This window comes from Cnephaeus nilssonii, assembly GCF_951640355.1.
Source record: "Cnephaeus nilssonii genome assembly, chromosome: 4".
Lineage (NCBI taxonomy): Eukaryota > Metazoa > Chordata > Mammalia > Chiroptera > Vespertilionidae > Cnephaeus > Cnephaeus nilssonii.
The window spans coordinates 30,986,486-30,992,941 of record NC_137075.1 but is presented as its reverse complement, the minus strand read 5'-3'; positions in this window follow the sequence as shown (position 1 = coordinate 30,992,941).

The window sequence follows — 6,456 nt, the reverse complement described above, 5'->3', positions numbered from 1 at the left end:
CAACCACTACTTCTAAACTCCTTCGGGATCATGTATGGGCGGCCTTTTGTCCTCCAAACCCCAGAGGACAATTCCCCTTTCCCAGGAGACTACTTCCCTGCTTTTGCCCATATGAGGGCACTCTTACAACAACATGCTGATAATCTTCTCCCCTGTCCCTTTCTTACAATTTCTACTCATATCTCAGTCCTCCCTGGGGACTTGGTCTATGTCAAGAAAAGGGGAAAAACATCCTTAACACCCACATGGGAGGGGCCTTTCCCAGTCATACTATCTACTCCGACTGCAGCAACGGTAAGAGAAATAACCACTGGTATCACCTCTCACACATAAAGCCATACAAACCTCTACACAAAACACAACCTTCCTACACTTCTACCCCCACAGGACCTACCTCTCTCAGGCTCACCGAATGTCTCACCACCATCCCCAAAGAAGACTCAGCGGCACAATCCAGGACCTGATGACTCATCATTCCTCGCAGGCTAAATTCTACTATTTCCTGCAGTGTATCCTGGAGTACTGGTCCTGGTGGCAACCATGATCTGCTTCCCCAGAAGATTTACACTCATGGATAGTAGATCTTACCTGGCAAGGGACCCTCCGAATTTTTATTTCGGAAGAAGCTCAGGTTTTCGAATTCCTTTTATATGTCTCGTCTCCTTACCATAATCCTCCTCCAGGCAGCTAACAATGAATGCACCAAGTGAAACGGACTTGGGATGATGAGGGAGTCATCAATTCTATCGTCTGGGATGGGAAATCCTCCAGTGTCACTCTCTATTTCGATGCCTGCGTGGCCATGACACCGGGTGGTCTAGCTGCGGTGGGTGGTCTCTGGCCTATGCCATCGACCACAAATATCTATGTATGAAATATCGCCAGAAGGGGGACTGTGACGATGTAGGGGAGCTCTACTGTCCATATTGGCAGTGTTCTCACTACCACTCTGGTGCTTTACGTAGTTAGCTAGTAAACCTCAGACCCCCCCTCGGACTGTGGCCCCCTTACGTGGAATCCTGTCAGCTTTACCATATCAAACCCAGCAAACCCACTCTGCAACCAGGCTCAGCCAGCAGGAATTAGAATAGATGGAGGAGGCAGGGATCTTGGGGCTATAATTGTCCTCATCAAAACCTATATTAATCCCCGACCTATCCCCCCCCCCCAACTAAAGGACATTCTCTCTTGCCCCACGAACTCTGGGCCTACTCCTTTACCCACCCTCATCAACACAACCTTCCATCTACTCTCTAACATCAATCCTTCCTTCTCTACATCCTGCTGGATTTGTCTGTCACTGGCTCAAACTCTCATCATAGCTACTCCAATCCCAACTTATTGGACCACTAACTTAACTCTTACCTACACCAAACCTCAACACACCCTATACAACATCTCTCTCTTTAATACAGAAAACACTACCTGTTTAACAAATACCTCTAAAACCACTACCTCAGCTACCCCTACACCTTACTACTGTGCACAATCTATAAATTTACCCCCTCCCTTAGCCTGCCCTCCACCCTGTATTTTCTCCTCTGTGGGACTACGGCCTACACCTGTGTTCCCCAGGACCTGTCACACTCACTCTGTCTTTGTGTCTTCCTAACCCCCAATCTTTCTATCAGAACAGAGGGAGAACTCAAATCCTCTCTTGGTGTTCTCAGGCCTCAACACAAAAGGGCAGCCCTTTTTCCCTCTTAGTGGATACGGGAGTCCTCACTGCAGTAGAGGGATAGGAGTGGGAGGAATTTCCTCCTCTGTTCATTTCTACCACAAATTGTCTGCTGAATTTTCAGAAGATATTTCCATCATCAGCAATTCCCTTGAATCCCTTCAAAGGCAGGTAGACTCCTAAGCAGCGGTAGCCCTACAGAACCGGCGTGCTTTAGTTCTCTTGACAGCAGAAAAATGGGGTACCTGTGTCTTTCTTGGAGAAGAATGCTGCTACTTTGTTAATGAATCAGGAATTGTCAAAGATCCCATTAAATCCTTCTGAGACAGAATTGACCAGAGACAACATAACCAGCAAGAAGGGGGGGATGCCATTTTTGGCTCACTTGCCCCATGGCTCCTCCCATTATTAGGCCCACTGGTATCTATTCTTTAATTTTGCTCTTTGGCCCCTGTCTCATGCACTGTTTCACTAGTTTCTTACAGAACGAAATGCAGGCATTCGCCAACCAGAAAGTGGGAGAGATCTATCTGGCCTTGAACTCTGAACAGGGACCTCTATATCTCCAGAATCTTTGAGACTCCGGGTAAATGCCTCTAATGATGCCCCCTCTCACCAGGAAGCAGCTATGGAAGATGGATCTTCGCCCCCTGACCCTGCCCAGACTCTCAATTTTTTACTATTACCAAAATCCTGGAATGATAGATCATCCCTTCCCCGAAGTGGCAGGTGGAGTAACAGTAATCGTGACATGGCCTGCAGCCCGGAAATACAAGAAGTGGCAGTAATCATGACGCGGCTGGAGGCCTGCAGCCCGGAAATACCAGGAGGCCCAATTCTGTACCTTATATGGACTATACATTGAATCACCTATCAGCGCCAGTCGAGTACCCTAAGCCGCTGTTCTTTCCTCATTCCTCCCTTCAAAAGGAGCGCTCACCTCTGCCGGGGCCGCTACTCTCCCTTTGTGACAGCCCGGCAGGTCTTTCTCCTAATAAATCCTGTAATACCTGGTTTTCGGCTTCCAACTGATCTTTCAGCAACAACACAAAGTTTAAAGATAGAGAGACAGTTGGTGTAGTGGGCATTACGGTGCTCTCCCCAACATCTGTCCATTTTTCTGTGTACAGTCATGTGGTTTGGATGGGTTTTGGCCTTGGCTCCTCTCCCCAACTTCAGGGAGAGCTCCTGATTGGTCTAAACACACATTGGTTTAATCCCAGAATTCTTGCTATAGTGTTTGCTTCAGATATATCACACCCCCACCCATTAAAACATAGCGTTTCCCAGGCCACAGTTCACAAAAAAGCTTCTGACCCAAGATACTCCCATTAGAGGTTGCTAACTGCTTAACAATGGTGTGCTCAGAGCTCAATCTTTGGGCCTCTTCTCTATCTCCACTCACTCACCTGGGGACCTCATCTAGTTTCATGGTTTTAAATACCATTTATACACTTCCTACCAATGTTTATATTCATCCCAGACTTCTTCTTGAAACTCTAGACTTATATTTGTAAGTCAACTACCTCTTAGACATTTCCACTTGGCTATCTAATATACATATGACACTTAACATGCCCAAAAGCAAAGATCACATCCCCCTTTTTCTCCTCTCAGTTAATGCCAATCCCAACCTTCCAATTGCTCAGGTCAAAACTTTGGAGACACCCTTGACTTTTTCCTTTAGCTCACACCTATAATCACTCATCATCCAATGAATGGCTCTACATTTTGTGTAAGGAGAATCTTACTGTGATTCCACCCTGCACTACCACCATACAACCCCAAAATAAATTTCTCACTACCCTTCTAAGTTTTTGACTAAGTTGCCCTGTAACAAAAGGCAGATTAGTAGGAGAAAAACAAACATCATTTTCATAACAAGTATACTTCCTGTATATGTAGGATAGACCCAGGAAAACTGAGTTACTGAGAAATAGCCCAAGCCATGATCTTAAATACCAAGTCCAGCTAAAGAGAAAAGAAGATGTTGGGGGTGGGGGTGGTGATGAGGAAGGCCAGTTATGGGAGGTTACCAGAAAAAGCAGAGAAAACAAGGGTAAGGCTTTTATTCAGATATAGGTCATAGCCTTCTCCACTGATAGAGTTTTTAAAGATTTTGTCATACTCCTTTTCCTGGTATAGAGAATGTCAATGTCTCTTACAAAAGGGTAACTTTTACTCAGTTTTCAGAGCTTTTCCCATGTCTTCTGCTTCTTAAAAAATAATTAGCATAAAATAATATTTATGTCAAAAAGACATATTTTGGAGTGGCAAATTCTCCTCCCTTTCGTCTGGATTCTTGCCCAATTGGCTCCTCTGTCCTCCTACGACCTACGTCCTACCTATTCCTATTATAGCACTTACCTTACCTGCTTTGACACTTTTATTTAACCTTTGGGAAATGTTTCTGTCATTCTTATAGAGTTAAGTGGTTATGAATTCAAGGCTGAATTGTATATCCATCATCAGCATCTCAATTATGAAACCTGGAAATCAAACTGAAACGCTTGGTTTTCCTCTGAGCAGGATGCAGAGGTGACTTCTTCCCCAGGTTCTTGTCCAGGTGGATTTGAAGAAAGAAGCCACGGACAAAAGGTAGTATAGGTAAAGGTGGAAATTTATTGGGAAACAAGCACAGATTCCCATGTGGAGGGGGTTCCAAAGAGGTAACCCATTAAACCTAAGGTTTATATAGTTTGCAGTTCTTTGTGACCTGATATCTCCTCTGATTGGTCACTATAGCAGCTTCAGAGCTCAAACCCCACGTGGGGTCCCCCACTTTTTCTCCCCCTCCTGTGGTGGAATTCTCTATTCCCTGTGAAATCTGTTTTCTGCTTTCTCCCTGTTGGTTTTCTATTCCCTGTGGCTTTTCCCCTGTCTTCTATAAATGGATGTCTTCCTTTCCCCTTATCTTCTGTGAATGGGTATCTTCCTCCCCCTTTAGGCTGTGGTGCTTTTAGTTCTTTGTGAATGTATGCCTTTTGGCAGTTCCCAGCCCCCAGCCAACTGTGCCTCTCCCATGGACCCTCTGTATTTCTAAAACTCCCTAAACCTGCCTATTTTACCCCTAATAACTCCTTTCAATTAGACCTTTGGAGCCAAGGTAGTTTTTTGGTTATTGTTGAAATGCTCTGGAGGCTTACAGAACAACATTTAAATAACATCTGTGACAGAAAAGAGGAAGCTGTTTCTGTCTTGAACTGACATGTATCCTGAAAGGCCAAATAATTACTTGGTACAATTTTTATACACTGAGTGGCCAGATTATTATGATCTCTGAACATATAGTAATCTAGCCACTCAGTATATATATATATATATTTTAGAGGCCCGGTGCATGAATTTGTGCATGGGTGGGGTCTGGCCAGCCTGGCCAGGGGGAGGGGACATGGGCGGTTGGCTGGCCTGCTTGCTGGTTGAACTCCTGGTCGAGGGGACAATTTGCATATTAGCCTTTTATTATATAGGGTATACACTGAGTGGCCAGATTATTATGCATTCAGAGATCATAATAATCTGGCCACTCAGTATATATTCACCTATTCCTTGGATACCTTGATATAGGGAAAAAGTGTTATATTGTAAATCAGAAGACACCTTAATCAATAAGCCAAATTTATTTGGAGTCCTTTTCATTTCGCTAGTGCTAGCAGGCCCAGAGGAAATCTTGCTTCTCAAATTCTGGGGCCCAATGTGGTGGAAGTCTTTCCTATTGAAATGTTTTTCAGCTCTTAGTTGTCCAAATTTGGAATGAGACTTCCAGACCTTCTGAGAAAAAGTCCTGTGTGCTGGGACAGGGCCATGTGACCATATCTCAAGGCCTAGCCTGGTGCCAGCACTGACAACTCTGTCTGGGGCATAGTTTATGGCCTCTCTGGAATGGGGAGTAGTCTTATTTTTCCCTATTATTTAAGCAAGTTAATGTTCACAGAAGCCAGAATAGCAGTGTTAAATTTTAAACAGCAGTTTTTAGCCAAGATGGAGGTTACTATGCTTCAAAAGCTCTAAGTCAGGATTTAGGGGAGCTGATAAAAGTTCTGCCTAGTTAACTTTCTCCCTTAGGTAAATCACTTATGTTTCTGAGTTATTTAATCTGCTCATGTATAAAAAGGGATAAATAATACCTGCTTACATACCTCACAAAGCTGTTGTCCATTTGAAGTGATATAATTTATAATGATAGGTTTTTAACTCGTTTCCATGAAATCCTGCTAAAAGATTTGTGGGAACTCCTACGTTCTCTGAGTTGCATGGAAAAGTATGTCTGTTTGTGTGCATAATTCTCTTTCTTTTGTGGAAATAGAGTTGATATTTCAGTTTTAATCACCTTCTCAAGATTACACATGTGGGGGTGCAAAATATAATTTTTCTCTCACCCTTCTAAATTCTTCTAGCTGGGCTCACCATAAAGTTAACGTGGGACAGATTAAACATGTTTAATATGTATGTACATGTGAGGGTGGTGCTGTAAGAATATGAGACCCAAGGACACATTGGGAAGTTGTGTCTTATATGCTATTCTGAGCTAAGGAGGATGGTTGTGGTTTGGGAGCAGGTCTCTATCTAAATTTCCTTTTGGCAGTTGGGGGGAAGATCAAAGTGTTTTTCAGAGATTTCTTTTCTTAAAAATAACCAGCTTAAATTAGTATCCTAAAGACATCTTTTGGGGAGGCAAACTCTGCTTCCTCTCAACAAAAAGACACCAAGATCTTCTGGTAGAGATACTTTGTACACTATAAAATTCCATTTATGTAAAAGTAAATCATCCTCAATGG